Below are 18,346 nucleotides of genomic sequence, written 5' to 3' on the forward strand. Positions count from 1 at the left end.
AGTCCCTTGGACTGCAAAGAGATCAAACCAATTAATCCTAAAGGAAATCAGTCCTGAATATTCATTGGATGGACTGATGCTGAGGCTGAAGCTCCAGTACTTTGGCCACCTGATGCAAAGAGCCAACTCATTAGAAAAGACCCCGATGCTGGAAAAGATTAAAGGCGGGAGGAGAAGGGAATGACAGAGGATGAGATGGTTGGATGGCATCACTGACTCAATGGCCATGAGTTTGACCAAACTCCAGGAGATAGGGAAGGACAGGGAAGTCTGGGGTGCTGTAGTCCATGGGGTCACAGATAGTCGGACATGACCGAGTAACTGAACAACAACAAGAGTTCATACTTTATTCAGATTTGCTTAGTTTTATCTAAATTTTTATCTGTGTTCCAGGACCCCATCCAAGATGCCATACTACATTCAGTTGTCATGTCTGATTAGGCTGTGATAGTTTCTGAGACTTTCCTTGTTCTTGATGATTTTGACAGTTTTGAGGAGTACTTGTTGGGTATTTTATAGGATGTCTCTGTATTAGAATTTGTCTTTTTTTTTCATGATTACACCGTGGTTAAGGGTTTTCAGAGGAAGACCACAGAGGTACAGTGCCATTTTCATCATTGTATGATGAATCTTTTTTAAAAATGTATTTATTTATTTTTGGCTATTCTGGGTCCTTATTGCTGCAATGCAGGCTTTTTCTAGTTGTAGTGAGCAGGGCTTTTTCTTCTTTGCAATGCATGGGTTCTAGGCTCACAGGCTTCCATTGTTGCATCTTGCAGCAGGAGGGTTCAGTAATTGTGGCGCACAGACTTATTTTCTCTGCAGCACGTGGGATCTTTTCGGACAAGGGATGGAACCTGGGCCCTCTGCATTGGGAGTGCAGAGTGTTAGCCACTGGATCACTGAGGAAGTCCCCTCTGCCTATCACTATTGATCTCAGTAAAATAGGGACCTGGCTGACTGGTCATGGTTATTTATCTCTTTCTCCTTGTAAAGTTATTCCTTTTTCTCCTTTCCATACTGTTCTCTGTGTAAATTACTATGTGCAGTCTATACATAGGGAGTGAGGAGCTATACTCCCCTTCCTTTAGGGCAGAGTATCCAAATCAATCATTTTGAATTCTGCATGGGAGATTTGTCTGTTCTTTCCCATTTATGTCCTGGAGAAGGGAATGTCCTGAAGAGCCCACTCCAGTATTCTTGCCTGGAAAATTCCATGGACAGAGGAGCCTGATGTGCTACAGCCCATGGGGTTGCAAAGAGTCAGATATGACTGAGCATGCATGCACGTCCCATTTATGTATTTATTCAGTCACTTGCTTATATCAGTATATGCTCAAAGATATTCATTTTCATATTTTGAATTAAAAAAAAAATTTGGCCCATGCTGCACGTCTTGGGGATCTCAGTTCCCCAGCCAAGAACTGAGCCCAGGCTACAACAGTGAAAGCAGCAAGTCTAACACTAGACCACCAGTGAAAGTGTTAGTCATTCAGTCGTGTCTGACTCTTTGCCACCCCGTGGAGTGTAGCACACCAGGCTCTTCTGTCCATGGAATTCTTCAGGCAAGCATACTGGAGTGGGTAGCCATTCCCATCTCCAAGGGATCTTCCTGACCCAGGGATCAAACCCAAGTCTCTTGCGTTGCAGGCAGATTCTTTACTGTCTTAGCCATCAGGGAAGCCCAGACCACCAGGGAACTCTTTAACTTTTATACTTTGGATTTTAATCCAATATTGTTATTCAGTTGCTAAGTTGTGTCTGATTCTTTGTGACCCCATGGGCACACTAGGCTCGTCTGTCGTCCACTATCTCGCATTGCTCAAACTCATGTCCACTGAGTCTGTGATGCTATCTAACCATCTCATCCTCTGCCACCCCCTTCTTTTGCCTTCAGTCCCTCCCAGCATCAAGCTCTTTTGCCGTGAGTTGGCTCTTCACATTAGGTGGCCAAAGTATTGTGGGAGTTTCAGCATCAGTCCTTCCAATGAATACTTAGGATTGAGTTCCTTTAGGATTGACTGATTTGATCTCCTTGCAGTCCAGGGGACTCCTGAGAGTCATTTCCAGCACCATAATTCAAAAGCATCAATTCTTTGGCACTCGGCCTTCTTTTATAGTCCAACTCTCATATCCGTACATGGCTACTGAAAAATCATAGCTTTGAATCCAAGACCACTTTGTTTATTTTGTTGCTCAGGGTGTTCTAGCTTTGGCCCCTAGGCACTCCAAAGTCTCTTTGACATACCTTCATCATTGTGACTTTTTTTTTTTTTTTTTTACTTTAAAAGCCTTTTCTACTTTATAACACAGCAAGATGCTCCAGGCTTAGCTTATATATTTCCTACCCCAGTCCTAGAATCAGCCATTTCTTTAAGGAGCTCTTGTTCCTTTAGGGGGAAAATTTATTGATATTAGAAACCAAGATTTGGGCCCTAGGTATGCTCACTGCAACAGAAACATTACTGCTCCTAAGCAATCTTGGCTTACAGAGCAGGGGAAAACGTTGTGTGTATTGTGTATAAACGTATTTATAAATATGTAACCATCCATCTTTATTAAGCTAAACATGAGTTTATACTGATATCTATGGTTCTAATCTCTTATCACAGGGATCATCCTAGTCTTCTCCCCTGGCATGTCTGTAACTCTCCACTCCATCAGTGAGAAATGGGGCTCCAACATCTGCCATCCATTTACTTGTTCAATTCCTGTGTATATATTTAGTGGTTTCAGAATTGCTAACCCATCCCTCTGTGGGAAGCAACTTTATTGGCAACAGTGAAATAGTATGGTATTGTTCCTTTTGCTTTTGGACTTGGAGACTCCACTCGTTTCCAGAGTTTCTTTTTCCTTACATGGTTTAGTGAGGTGGTTTCGTATATTTGTAATCCAGTTAGATTCTTTTAATCTTACGACTTTTTGAAAGAGAGAAATTGGAAGATAAAGACTCGGCCTTCAGGGCCCGGAGTTAGAGAAAGCTTGTGAACGATTCATTTTCTTATATCTATCCACTGTTTGGTGGCTCCACGCCTCTGGATGATAGGGTTCTTACAATCTTTTCTCCCCTCTGCTTGCTTTGGTTCCTACCTGGTTGGTATGGACTGAATGTTTATGACCCTGCCAAAATAAAATGTTAAAGTCTTAATGTTTAATGATATTTGGAAGTGGGGCTTCTGGGAGGTAATTAGGATTCAATGAGGTCATGAGGGTGGGGTCCTCATTATGGGTTTAGTGGCTTTAAGAGAAGAAAGAGTGAGAGATCTCTCTCTTCATACACACACATGTGCTGAGATGAGGACGAAAGAGACATTCTCCATCTGCAAGAAGCCTGGAAGAGATCTCTCATCAGGAGCTGAATCAGCCAGCACTGTGATCTTGGAATTCCTAGCCTCCAAAACTGTGGGAAATTTCTGCTAAGCCCACTTACTCCATGGTGCTTTGTTAGCATAGCCTGAGCAGACCAACACACCATTATATGTAGAAATAGGAGAGGCACCCCTGGGCTGTTGAGGGGCTCTTTCTTTTAAAATTTATTTTTAATTGGAAGATAATTGGTTTATAATTGTGTTGATTTCTACCATACATCAACATGAATCAGCCAAAGGTATACATATGTCCCCTCCCTCCCATCTCCCACCCCATCCTGCCCCTCTAGGCTGTCACAGAGCATTGGGTTTGAGCTCCCTGCGTCGTAGCAAATTCCCACTGGCTGTCTATTTTACATATAGTAATGTGTATGTTTCAGTACTACTCTCCCAATTTGTCCCATCCTCTCCTTCCCCTATTCCCACCAAGTCTGTGCTCTATGTCTGCATCTCTCTTTCTTAAACTGAGTTCCGCTGATTCCCTTTCTGCCTTTAAACAACAAAGTGAAAGTGAAGTCGCTCAGTCGCATCCGACTCTTTGCGACCCCGTGGACTGTAGCCTACCAGGCTCCAGCGTCCATGGGATTCTCCAGGCAAGAATACTAGAGTGGGTTGCCATTTCCTTCTCCAGGGGATCTTCCTGATCCAGGGATCGAACCCGGGTCTCCCTCATTGCAGGCAGACGCTTTAACCTCTCAGCCACCAGGGAAGCCCTTTAAACAACAAAGGGACCCCTCTTTCTCCCAGTGCATCTGGGATAGGAGTTGGGTCCAGATAAGGTTCTTAGTGGTACTGCAGGGTAAAGCCTCTCCCTTGGAGTTGCCTGAGGATATCTGATGGGACACCTTTGACAAAAACCAGCAATAGAATCAAAGGAATGCTTGTCAGGGGAAGGATTATAATTACAATCTTTGGAGGAAAGCATAACCTTTTTTCCCAAGCAGAGTGAGGCCAAGTGAGAGGAGGACCTGGTTTTAAAAGCAGGAAGCTGATTCATGTCAGTGTATGGCAAAAACCACTACAATAGTGTAAAGTAATTAGCCTCCAATTAAAATACATTAATTAATTTAAAAAAATCAGGAAGCATGCTGAGGAGTGTTGTGGTGTGCACTCATAGGTGGTTCAGAGCTGGAATCCAGTCCTAGCTGTTGAGTGCAGTTGGCTGTACTGCACTGTGGGCTGCTCTGTTGACTGGTGGGATCTGTGGCAGGTCCTGTCTGATGAGCCTGGAGGCACTTTGTCAACCTTAACCTTGCAGTGTGGATGTGAATGACAGTCCAAATTTCCAAGTTAAAAGCCTCCCCTTCCTTGAGGCAGGTTTTTCCCCCAGGATGCTGAATGTGTGTTTTTAGCTGCTTTAGACAAGTCAGTGTCTTTGCCCTAGAACACTCTAATCACTTCATACAAATAGAGAAGTCAAAGGAACGGTCACTAGCATAGGAAATAGAAAGAAGCCTGAAGCTTGGGAGAATGTGTCACCCTCGATTTTTTTTTTTTTTTAAACCCCTTAACTTCCAGGGAGGGACTTCCTTTCATTGTCTCCCGGCTGTGTTTCTTCCTTTTCCTCTTTATTTTTTCTCTTTTCTTTGTAGTGCTTTTTTTTTGTTTGGTAAATCATGTCTAGGAGTTAAAAAAAAAATTACTTTTATTGCCTGTTTCATTTCACAGTTTGGCACCTGTTTTGATTATGAGTGTCTGCTTCCTGCCGCCCTCAGGACAGTTGAAGGGTGCGGGGTAAATTTATATAGGGCTTGACACCATGAATTCCACTGCTACGACCCAGAGAGTCTCCCATCGGAGAGATCTACCCAGAAAACAAATTACACTTTGGTATTTAATGCAGAATCTTTCTAAATTGAGCCCCTAGGAAAAAATGAAAACACTCAAGTACTTTCTCTTTTTGCTCTTTTGTCCTATGTGGTCATCATTTTAACCACCCAAATTAAAGTGTATGTGTTAATGTTCTACATTAGGCTAATGTCTGGAGGTTCATTGTGGACATTACCATTCAGAGTAGCTTAATGTTTAATATACAAGCATCTAGAAGAGTTCTTAGTACATAGTCTGAGTATTTAAGAGTTAATTAGATCATCATTATTATTTTTTAATGTATGTTTTTAATTTGTTTATTCGGCTGCACTGGGCCCTGGTTGTAGTATGCGGGATCTTTTTTAGTTGCAGCTTGTGAACTCTCAGGGTTTCCCTGGTGACTCAGGCAGTAAAGAATCTGCCAGCAATGCTGGAGACCTGGGTGAACTCTCAGTTTCAGCACGTGGGATCTAGTTTCCTGACCAGGGATCGAACCTGCCCCCCCACCCCCACTTAGGGAGCAGGAAGTCTTAGCCACTGGACCACCAGGGAAGTCCCATTATTATTATTATTACTACAAACTAAAGAACTGCTCCCGTGTTGCATGTTGTGGGGCAGTAAGACAAAGAGGGGGCTTGGGACCTAACACCAGTATTCGGTGTAGGTGGAGGAAATAAACTGGAATTGCTGCTGTGTGTTACTGGCTTGGGAGATGTGATGGTGGGCATGGGAATGATCCCTGAGCAGAGATTTGGATTCTAAAAACTTGGAACTAGGGAGCTTTGAAAGTTTCTCATGTAATGAAAGTCAGGGTATGTTAGATGGTCTCTGAAAGCCTCTCTACCTTTAGAATGTGATTCTGTGTAGCTTCCCCCCTACTTGGAGTAGAAGAAGGAGGGGCTGGAGGTGAGCATTGGGAGGTTAAGGCAGCGGCCCCCAAAGTTTTTGGCATCAGGGGCCAGTTTTATGGAAGACAGTCTTTCCACTGGGGGTGGGGTGGGGATGATTCAAGTGTGTGACATTTACTGTGTACTTTATTTCTGTTATTACATTGTGATATACAATGAAATAAGCATACAACCCACCATAATGCAGAATCAGTGGAAGCCCTGAGCTTGTTTTCCTATAACTGAATGGGATGGGAGACAGTGACACCCCAAGTGTGTTGTGCTCCTGTGAGAATCTAATGCTGCCCTTGATCTGACAGGAGGTGGAGCTTAGGTGGTAATATGAATGCTGGGTAGTGGCTATAAACACAGATGAAGCTTCACTCTGCTGCTCGCCTCCTGCTATGCAGCCTGGTTTGTAACAGGTCATGGACTTCTATTGGTCTGTATCCCAGGGGTTGGGGACTGCTGGGTTAAGGGATTTTGTAGAGGAGAAGGAAAAGGAGTGACTTTTTCTTCTAGGTTGGTTTCTTTTCTCAATGTGTTTTCTGGCATTCTCAGAGTAAAAGGAGTTTCCATATGCTTCTGCAATTGGTGTTAATTAAATGCAGACCATACCTCTTCAGCCCTTCTTGGCACACCCTTATAGGTTCAGCTGCAACTCAGGATAATGGGTGACTGCCAGAGGGAGGGAAAAAAGTAATATTCCATAAAATTAGGTAAGGTCTGGCTTAGAATTCTTTGAACATAAAGGCCAGGTTATCCATTTTTATTTGTACTCTAGCCCCCTGCCCCCACTGCAAACACATCCTTGGGGAGAGGAAATCAGCACAGCAGAGATTTTGTACAGGGGTGAAAGGGAGAGAGATAGAGGTGAGCAAGGGAGGCATCTCCGTTTTATCTTTGTGTTTTAATTTTTGTGGTAATTAACACTCCTTGAAGGGCTTCCCAGGTGGCAATAGTGGTAAGAGCTCGCCTGCCAACGCAGGAGATGCGGGTTCCATCCCTGGTTTGGGAAGATCCCCCGGAGTAGGAAATGGCAACCCACTCCAGTATTCTTGCCTAGAGAATCCCGTGGACAGAGGAGACTGGTGGGCTGTAGTCCATGGGGTCGCAGAGTCAGACACTACTGAAGTGACTGAGCATGCACACATGCACAACACTCCTTGAAGGAGTTGACCTTCCTCCATTATCTAGTTATCCCACTCTGGTTGGGCTCTCTGGCCTTCCGCTCCAGTGACAAAGTTCCCAGCAAGGCCACCTTTGATCTCCATCCTGGTCTTCCTCTGTTTATCAGCAGTGTTTGGCTTATCTGAGCACTCCTTCCTTCTGGAAACATCAGCCTCTCTCAGCCTCCAGGCCACCATCGTCTCCTAGTCTCCTCCTGTCCCACTGACTTCTGCTCCTTCTCTTCTTGACTTCCTGATGTTGGAGTGCCAAGGCCTGGACCTTCCTGTGGATCTTACTAAATGCAGATGATGATTCAGTGGATCTGGGGTGGGATGTAGGATTTTGCATTTCTTTTTTAAAAACTTAACTAATTTTTGGCTGCATTGGGTCTTCACTGCTGGGCACAAACTTTCTCCCGACCAGCGGGAGCTCCTCTCTAGTTGCGGTATGCAGGTTTCTCATTGTGGTGGCTTATCTTGTTGCAGAGCAGAGGCAACAAGAGAAGCCTGGCTTGGAATAACACCTTGACTCTTTCTGGTGAGTTTTCACCCCACTTGGATTAAGACCCAGCATCTTCCTGAGGCCCACAGACCCTCATGGTTTTTGTCCTGCCCTCTGCTCTGCCCTCCCACCCTCCTCTGCATATCTCCACTTGTGTTTTGCCCAGGTCAGCTTTCGTGCTGATTCTCCGATGCGCCCAGCACATCCCTTCCTCTGTGGCTCCAACTTGCCCTCTACTTGGCCCTAGCCTGCCTTACAGAGATCTCTTCCTCTCTTTCAAATCAGATGTTCCTGTCTCAGAGAGAGACCTTGCTTGCCTACTGTATCTGATGACGGACCTTCACCACCACCACCTTGCTCTCTCTCCTCACCCCGCTCTATTTCTTCATGGCACGGGCCACTGTGAGTTACTTGCTATCTCTTCCCTCCCCCTCAACCCCCTGAATGTAAGTCTAAGAGGGGACTCTGTCTCTTCTCGGAACTGTTCTAGGAGAGGGTCTAGCATGGCTTTCAATAGGAACTCATTAGAGATTAAATAAAACGTTAGTACCAGCATATCCTGGATGAGCTGGATGACCACTGATCTCTACCTCTCATTCCAATGCCTCGTTTATAATGGTTTAGGTTGCAGGTTATATTATAATATTTTAATTGTTGTAAACTCTTGGGAAAGAACTGAGGTGGACTGGGCACACAAGTGAGGCCGTTATACCACGAGAAGAACCAGTGTTTTCGTGGCAGCCTGCACAAGGGAAGGTTTCTGCCTTGTAAGGGTGACTGTCTTCCTGTTCACAGCATGTATGGTGATTTAATTTCAGCAAAATTTACATTATCATGCATTTAAAATTCATGTTGTGAAGTTGGATTGTATTGGTTTTAAAAATCATATTTGTATTTAACATGCAGATTTGTCTTGATTTTCTTGTGTCATAAGAACTAAAATAGTCTTATATTTGCATGCTAAGTGAGCACAAAGGGCCTTGCAGAATGTTTTTTCTTTAGAGGCATATGTACATTATGCAAGCACATGAAAGACTAAATAGGAATTAATCAGTATTACAAATGCAGCTGAGGACAGGGACACCCAGGAACAGGTCTTAACTTCCCAAAGTGCTTGTGAAAAGCTATTTTTGACAAAACAGGGATAGTATAGTCTCTGAGTGGGCCATTAAATTTTAGCATGCTTTCAAGAGAGAAATTTTAAAATACTTATATTCATATGAATTCAAAAGAATATACATACTGACAAACCCTGAAAGGCTTGAATATATAACACTTTAGTTTGTTTATATAACTGAAACTTCAAGTTCTGATTACTGATTCAATTTCTGGCTATTGGAAAACAGTATGAATTGTGAAACTTGTTACTGGAGACATCTGTATCAAATATAGATATTTAAATATAAGATAGAGATGATGTGGTTGATAGCTTTTACCCACCAGTGCCAGGGCCTGACTTAGGAAGGCATGCAGGAGAAGCTCCCAGTTCTAGTTTCTCCCCAGACCTTTGTGCCATCCCCTGGCTCCTGGAACAAGAGCAGAAGGGATTCTGTACTTAGGAATGGGGCCCACGAGGGAGACAGATTCTTGCTCTAAGGAGAAGTGATGGTTGCTCCACATGTGTTTCATTTGTGTATATGTGTTCATTTATATCCTGATCACTTATGTCATAGTCCCTTTGGGCTGCTCTAATGAAACCCCAAGGCTGGTGGCTTATAAACAACAGAAGCTTGTTTCTCATTCTGGAGGCCGAAGGTGGCAGCATGTGGTGTTCTGGTGACGCCCTCTTCTTGGTTCATAGCTGGTGCTCTCATGCTGCGTCCTCATGTGGTGGAAGGGACTAGGGATCTTGGAGTGGTGTCTCTTTTATAAGGCCACTGGTCCTATTCACAAGGGCTCCATCCTCATAATCTAAATATCTTCCCAAGGCCCCACCTCCTAATGCCATCTGCTAGTAGGGGGGAAGTATGTGTTAGTATTTCAACATTTGAGACTGGATTTTGGGAGGACAGACATGCAGACCATATGCACTTCCAGGTAGAATCTGAGGCTCTCATATTTACAAATGAGCCCAGTGATGTGGAGCAGTGAAGTCACGGAGACTAGGTGGGGCAGAAGACAGCAGAATATGAAATCAGGGACAGGGTGGGAGTGCTTTGGGAAAGGAGAGAGGGAGCCAAGGATCGTGGAAATGTTCAGAGCATCTGAAACTTCAGTCAGCTCTTCAGTTATCTGAGTAACTGGTAAGAACATGACGCCAGCGGTTGGGGTGACTTTGAGGTCTGGGAGAGTTCCCCTCCCACTGCTGCCCACCCAGGACGATTCTGGGGCCGAAGATGGCACTGGGGAACAAAATCCCTGGTGTCATCAAACTTTGGGACCATAACTGTCTTGAAGAACAGACCTGAATTGATACATGTGGGACTCTGCTGGGTTTCTATTTTGTGTGTTTATATTTTGGTTTTGGTCATACGTCAGGATTTTGGTTCCCTGACCAGGGATCAAACCCTGGCTGGTGAAAGCTCTGAGTCCTAACCACTGGACTGCCAGGGAATTCCCATAGGTTTCTATTTTAGAAGGCTAATTTTAATTTTATTTTTTAATATTTTGGATGACTTCACAGTATCATCATCTTTTTGTTTTTAATAGTCACACTGTATGATACTCAGGCTTCTGTGGACGGTTCCAGATGTCTGTTATTCCCAGTACAGTGTTTCTGGGTCCCATGGAAACGACTGTGATTGATACATTTTTGAGACTGGGTGGTTTGTGAATTCATGCCCACAGGGATGTCTCTGGACCCTTCTCTTCCAGGGGGCTCTGGATTTTGTAATCATTTGGACAAGTTTGTTCATGATGCCAACTCCCTCAGTCTTTTTCCCTGATGAGGACAAAGATGGACAGATTTTCCTGGTTTGAACTTTTTCAAGGACCAAGAAGAACTACTTTGCAGAGGGTGTCACATACCTTCCAGGGGAGGATGTTTAGCTTTGGAATTCACTTTGCAGAAATCCTCTTTGAAGAGGCTCCAGGAATGAGGCTTGTTACAACTGGCATTGTTGAAATTCCAGAGGGTTCCTTTACTCCCTTTAGGAGATGCTTGATAACCCCAGGACCTAATTTCTACTTTTGGAACACACGCATCTTGTGTACGTGGCATCTAGAGGTGGGAAGAAAAGCCACAGTAATGCTGACAATCGGAGTTTAGTGTTTTAAACGGTGATACACATTCCAGTTGGAGGTAGTGGGCTTGCGAGAAGGGAAGGCATAGAGATTTGTTATGGAAACCCTTGGCTTTTTTGTTTTACTTGTTGAAGTTTTAAAAGGGATTCAGAGCTGTTTGAATCATACATGATTTGTTAATTCTTCCATTCATTTATGGGTGCTGGGATATGGCAAAGAGGAAGGCCACCCTGAGGAGTGACACACCCACTGAGTTTGGATAGACAAAAGACCCCTCTGCAGTGGGACATGGTGATGTGTTCTGGTTCACAGACATCCAGTGACCATGTCAGGATAACTACCAGATGCTGTGCAAGTGTTAGTTGCTCAGTCGTGTCCGACTCTTTGTGACCCTAGAGACTATAGCCTGGCAGGCTCCTCTGTCCATGGAATTTTCCAGGCAAAAATATTGGAGTTGTCATTTCCTTCTCCAGGGTCTCTTCCTGACCAAGGGAATCAAACCCTGGGTCTCCTGCATTGCAGGCAGATTCTTTGCCATCTGAGCCATCAGGGAAGTCTACCAGATGCTGTGGGAAGCTGAAAGATGAAAATGTGGTTCCTGCTCAAGAGAGTGAAGGTCTTAGGGACAGAAGGTCTGGGTCTTACTCCCGACACTGCCCCCAAGCCAGGTTTGAGACCATGGGGGCAATTACTGTCCCTCAGAGCTTATGCATCTCAAATGGGAGAAATTATCAATAGACTCCTCACAAGTGGGGCTGCAAGGATCTGACCAGATAAGATGATGTAAGGGAGAGCCTGGGGTGGTTGCACCCTGGCTGGCCCATGGGGTCACACAGAGTCAGGCACGACTGAGTGACAGCACACAAACGGACTGATGGACGGTAACTGCATGTGTGTGGTGTTGAGGGGGGCTTTTGAAGTTAAAATGCAACGACAACGCTGTATTGATATGTTTTGTGCTCAGGCTCCATATGGAAACTGTAGCACATATGTCATGGATCTGTTATGTCTGGTTAAGAACTTGTCTGTGGACCTGGCAACATAAAGACATGCGTTTATTCAGTCAATAACTATTTATTAAATTTCTACTCTGGACATACCACTGTGCTTTAGATTTCTCAACCCTCTGGTTTCTTAATTAGTTAGTAAATTATTTCAGGATGCTGGTGGTTAATGCTGTTTGGTTAACCAGTGGGGTTTTTAGCCTCTGCCTCAGAGGTATTTAAAAACGTTTTATGATCAAAGTCAGCTTTCTTGTGGCCATAAATGCCACACGGCACTTCTTTTTCACTTATTATTTCCTACTTCATTTAGCATACAATCTGTGATTTAATTTTCCCAAGTACGTTGTGAAGTCACCATTAATAATCTGACTTTAGAGATAGGAAAACTCTCAGAGAAGTTGTTTAACTTGTCCAGAGCTGGAATTTAATCTGAGTGCAGTGTTAGACCCATTTCTGGCCCCTGCACCTGGCTGTTCTCTCCATTACTGGTCTTCAGAATTGCAAACTTGGTGTCTTAGCCTTGCCTTGGTGGAAGAACTTTAAAAAATTTATTTATTTAGTTTTGGCTGCTCTGGGTCTTTATTGTTGTTCAGGCTTTTTGCTAGTTTTGTCAAGTGGGGGCTGCTCTCTAGTTTCGGTGTTCAGACTTCTCATTGCGGTGGCTTCTCTTGAAGCTCTGCAGGCATGCAGGCTTCAGTAGCTGCAGCACGTGGGCTCAGTATTTGTGGCTTGCAGATGCCAGAGAGTAGGCTCAGCAGTTGTGGTGCACTGGCTTAGCTGCTTCGTAGCATGTGGGGTCTTCCCGGATCAGGGATCGAGACCCATGTCTCCTGCATTGACAGGCAGATGCTTTATCACTGAGCCACCAGGGAAGCCCTGGAAGAACTTTTAGAAATAATTTCAGGGGTCAAGAGGGGAAGGATGAATAACGTTTCTGAAACATTTTTTGGATGTGAATTCTGATTTCTTTTAGACCATGTGAAGTATAAAAGACCACTGAATTTTAAAGGTAAAGTGGGGAATATGAAAGAGGAGTGGGATCAAAACCAACAGAAGTGGAGCAGAGACTGATGTGGTGGGGGACCATCCATGGGGTGCGGCCGTAGAGGGCTGCACCTCAGAGGTGAGGTGAGGATCCCAGGGAGGCCAGCTTGGTGCCCATGCTCTGCCCTGACTGTCATCCGGGTAGTGAGTCCCTGTGATCCCTGATCTTCAGACCCCTGGTTGATTCTCCAAAGTCTACAACCATAGTATAAAAGGAGCCTTCCTACAGGCTTTTCTTTTCTCTTTGCCACCCTCCCTTTTTGTGCAAGGTGACTTTGAGGGGAAGCTACAGCACTCAGTATTGTAATCTTCCCCCACCACCCCAGGTAGAAAAGTTTTGGTCATCATGCTCATTTTAGGACATTCAAATCATACTTAAGTCTGTAAGGTAGACAGCCACTCTGCCATCATTTTCAAGCCTCAGCCTATTTTTGAAATTGTTTTCTCAGGGAATTCAGAAGACTTGTGTGTGAGACATTTCCTTTGAAATCTTATAAGTTTGTTTAGTTTCCTTTATTGTTGTTTTTTTCCCCTACAGAATGGATGGATGGAGGGATTGATAGATAGGAAGAAAGAAATAGAAAGAAAATAAAGCTTACTTTAGGCAAGGCTGCCTCTTTCTGTCCTGTTTGGGAGTACATTGAAAGATTGGCATGCACTTTGCTTTGTTGTTGACTGTTCCACACTCTGATTTTCACTTTTATGTTGCTGAGGGTCTAATGTGGCTACTCCTGCACAAAATTCATTCTTCCCACCAGTCCTACAGGCAAGTCCTTTTGGAGTGAACATTTTGTCCACTCATAAGAGGTGTTAATTTGTATTGTCAGACCAGCAGTGGCTTCCCTCTGAATGAGGCAGTCACCAAAGCCCATTCAGGGGAAATTAATTTTTGGTTGGTGGCTCATTTCTTATTTTCTGGAATGACGTTTATGACTGTACACGGGCTCGTCAGCTCCCTGTCCCTACTTTAAACATTCTCTTAAATGACTTGCATGACCAGATAGAATTATTCATTCCAAGCAAATGTCCAAAGACAGAGTCCCTGTCCTGTGCCAGGTGCCCTACTGGGTGCTGGGGCCTGGCTGATGGGGACTGCTGTGCTCTGGATGGAGGGCAAAGCACGGTGGGGAGGTTTCTCATCATCTGGCTGAATATCTTCAGTAGCCATGAGGGCCTCTGGGATGGGCCGGAGGTGGAATGGGCTGGAGGTGGCACTGGGAACTTGAGTAGGGGGTGAGGGTGGGGGTGGGAGTTGTGGCCTGGCATTGTGACTAATCTCCAGGCTCAGCTGGTAACATGTGATGGCCCAGAGAGGAAATGTTTCTATCTGGCATATGTTCATAGTTCTGCCAAGTGCTAAGCTCTTTGTTCTTACACACACACTCATTGATCTTGCTAACTAAAGCAATTATCATCATTTAGTGGTCTTTCCCAAAAGCATTATTTCCACTCCAGAACACCTCTTTTATTTGCCAAGTGCCACAATGTTACATCCTGGCAATTGGTCAGCATTTACTGCCAAATTATGTAAGTCCTCGGTTGGGTTTAGTCCCTGACTGAACAAGTGTACTATGGTAGAATGCATTAGGAGGGTGATACAGCCTAGTGGCTGAAGACAGATCAGCTGTCCTTAAATCCATTCATTAATTCAGTGTTTACACTGTGATTGGGAAGGAAATCCACATTTGCTTATGACACCCGTGCCCAGGTGAGAAATGTCATTCTGTGAAAATCCCGGATTGAGGTCTGTTGTCAAGGAAATGTAAATTGTGGACATTTCATGAAATTCACATATGCGGATTAATTTGCTAACAGGGAGCTAAGAATGTAATAAACCAAGGTGGCCTTACTCAAAGATTGAAATGTAATTAGTGTTGACTGTAGTGTAGCAGCTAATGAAAAGGACTACAAACCTTAGAAAAGAATTTTATTAATAAATATTAGGAGAAATATTTTCATAGAAAACTCAGCCTCAGTGTAAGAGGAGATTATGGGTAAAATGACTTCATTTAGTAAATATTTTTAAAAAGCATCACACTGAATAAATTTTTACAGAAGCTCTTCTGTTAAAAATAATATTTGTTATAAATTTTAATGAGTATGGACTCTACTAGAGATGCAGAATAAAACATGCCAGCACTGCTTGGAAATGAGAGATCAAGACACACCCCTTGGTCATTGTGGTCTTGGCCTGCGTGCGTTGTTTCATCTAAGCCACGTTTGCTGTTCTTGTTCTAGGATTAAGTGTTTTACAAACGTTATTAATTTTGTCCAGCTGGATATGCTAGAAATCCCCTTTATAAAAATCCCGCTCAGGGACTTCCCTGGTGGTCCAGTGCCTAAGACTGTGTGTTGCCAGAGCAGAAGGCTTGGGTTTGATCCCTGGTCGGGGAACTAAGATCCCACATGCTATTTGGCATGGCTAAAAGAGTAAAAAAGAAAATCCCACTCAGAAGATAGTAAAGGAATAAAAATTAAACCTCCAAAGACAAAGAACGGCAGTGGAGACTTAGTGGAGGAGAGCTCTGAAGCAAGTGGGGTGGTAATTATTAACAGCAGGGTGAGAGATGCTTCATCCTGAGGTACCTGCAGTGTATAAATGAGGTGATTTGCCTGTGGAGCTGCTGAGTGGCTCAAAAGTGGAAGGCATAGGTCACTGTGGAAGGCAGGGTTCAGGGCCAACCCGATATGTAGGTGCTTTGAGCACTGGGGCAGTTAGATTTCCAGGGTCTCTGCTTTGTACCGGATATCTGAGCATCCCCTGCCCTTTCCCTCACCCCCCGAGCAGCAGATTAGAGCTCTCTTCTCTGGGGAAACTGAACTGGAATGATGTTGGAAGCAGGCATGGGTGACTGAAAACGGAATGATGTTGGAAGCAGTCATAGGTGACTGAAAACGGCTGCTGAATTCATGCTGGGACCTCCATGTTGCTCCCCTGCCCTGTCCCAAAGGCCAGCAGCCAGCCCTGTTGCAGCCCCAGCAGTGGCCTGGAGGATTCTTGGGAAATCAGTTGGCTCCAGAGAAAAATGACCCCAGACACTGAAATGTGCGAATCCTTTAGTGGAAAGCTCAGCACTTTCCCTTCCACATAACTTGGAAGTTTGCCAGTTAATAATTCCTCTCCATATATACAGATCCTCCAACCTGCTTTTACTATTATATTAATATTTCCTTCTTAAATAGGATCAGGCAGCCAAAGATCCGAGTCATATTAGGAAGGCTTTCAACATGAAAGACGGGGGCCCAAACAAACCAGAAAGGAGAAAACTTGCAGAAGATGGAGATGTTGCAGACAGCAGAGAAACTGCATTTTTTGAAAAAAGTTATAATATAATATACTATAATAAAGAGCTTCTCAGAGTGAGAAGCTGTTTTCATGTTCAAAATGCGAACAGCACTTAAGAAAGAAAAACAATTAGAGAAGAATAAAGAAATAATGGAAATTAAAAATGAAATACTTGAATTTAAAAGAATTTGAGGATGTATTTCTAAAAAAATTAGAAAAAAAAGATGGAGCACAGGAGTAGATGAGAAAAGAAATATGAAAAATTGAAATTCAGTCTAGAAGACTCAACATTACTGATAATGCAAACACCAAGAACAGAAGAAAAGGATTCTCTAAACATTATCACAGAAATAATGTAAGAACATTTCATAGCACTAAAGTGAATTTCCAGATTGAAGGAATATGTTAAGTGCTCATGTTTTGTAAAAGCACCAGTTTAGTAAAATCCTCATGGGGTAATGTCATTTTGAAATTTTGGAACACCAAGGACAAAGAAAAGGTCATAAAAACTTTCAGAGAAAAATAAACAGGGCACGCACAGATGCTATCATAATAGCATCAGAATTCTTAATAGCATCCTTAGAACCTAGAAGATAATGAAGTAATATTTTAAAATCTGACGGGAAAGTTATTTTTAACCAGGATTCTAAATCCAGCTAGACTATCATTCAAAAGTAAGCATAGAATAAAGTCATTTTTCATAATACAAAGTCTCAAACAATTTTTTCCTTTTCTTTAAAAGTTATTGGAAGAAATTCTCTGGTGGTCTACTGCTGAGGGCACAGGTTTGATCTCTCATCAAGGAACCAAGATCCCACAAGCTGTGGGGTGTGGCCCAAAAAAAAGTTATTGGACTTGTGCTTCATCAGGACAGTTCTGTAACTAAGAAAGAGGAAGACAAAGAACTTGGGAAACAATGTAGCACAAAGGGAAGAGAGCAGCTGAATCCTAATGTTGGGGGGGAGGGTAGGTCATCACGGGAGAAGATGGTACTCTTATCATCTGCAAATTAATACTGGAAAGCATCTAATGGATGTAATATAGCTGATGAAGAGATTTAAGGGTAGAAAACAAGATAAGCAAAAACAGCAGTTACTACCTCTAGAAAAATTAAAGTTATAGGAGAAAGGAAAAATAACCAGAGTCTACCATTTGGCTGTTCAGTATATAGTATTATATTATCACAATAATGTAAACACAATTCGCTCTTGATTTTATTGTTGGGAAGCTAACAGAATGAGAAATTCATGTGTTGTATGTGTGTGTGTGATCTACAATATGTAAAAATGATAGGTTAAGAAATCACAGCTAGGTATTTTAGTCAGCAACATGGAGGAGAAAGAGCTACAATTTGCAATTGGTTTCCTCTGAGGAATGTGATCAGGATTGGGGATAGGAAACTGAAAAGTACAGGTTTTCATTATATCTTATTTTACGTTGGTTAAAAATTAAATTATTTAAAATGTTAGTAATATCACTCTGAAAATGCAAGTAGACATTATAAACTCATTGCAATCGGTGAGATGATGAACACTGCAGGTACGTGTATCCAAGCTGTTCCTATCTGTTAAATGACAGGTGATATCTAACGTGATTTACATTTAAAATAACCATCAAGCAAACTGATGGTGCTAAGCTAGTGGTAAGAGACAGATATATCCAGGAAGGCCCGATACAGATCAGAGAGACAAATGTGGATGGCTTCCCCGATGGCTCAGCAGTTAAAGAATCCACTTATGATGCAGGAGACCCAGATTTGATCCCTGGGTTGAGAAGATCCCCTGGAAGAGGAAATGGCAACCCACTCCAGTATTCTCACCTGAAAAATCCCATGGACAGAGGAGCCTGGCAGGCTACAGTCCAAAAGGATTGCAAAAAGTTGGACACGACTGAGTGGCGAAGCGTGAACGCATGTGGTGTAATTGAACTAAATCATTGGTAAGGGTATATTAAATGGGTATATATTGCATTGGCAGGTAGGTTCTTTACCACTAGTGCCACCTGGGAAGCCTATGCCATTGCTTAAAATAGAAACCACATCCAGCACCAATTAAACAGTGACAAAAATTAAATTATCTATGTATTTGCCTACAA

At 43.2% G+C, this 18,346-nt stretch overlaps 1 protein-coding gene across 10 annotated transcripts in view; it reads left to right on the forward strand.

Annotated features, from left to right (window-relative positions):
- Positions 1-18,346, forward strand: part of CGNL1 (cingulin like 1) — a 170,423-nt gene that overhangs the window by 40,382 nt on the left and 111,695 nt on the right. The window contains exon 2 of one of the 10 annotated variants that reach the window (XM_086321180.1): positions 7,720-7,771. The exons of 8 other annotated variants lie outside the window; for them this stretch is intronic. The gene's annotated coding sequence lies outside the window, so the exon portion shown is untranslated. Of the gene's footprint in view, positions 1-7,719; positions 7,772-8,020; positions 8,138-18,346 lie in introns of all 10 variants that reach the window. One more of the 10 variants, XM_086321179.1, reaches the window with a different exon arrangement.

Source organism: Bos grunniens, chromosome 10, assembly GCF_055505025.1.
Source record: "Bos grunniens cultivar Pamir isolate PY7600 chromosome 10, Bosgru_T2T1.0, whole genome shotgun sequence".
Lineage (NCBI taxonomy): Eukaryota > Metazoa > Chordata > Mammalia > Artiodactyla > Bovidae > Bos > Bos grunniens.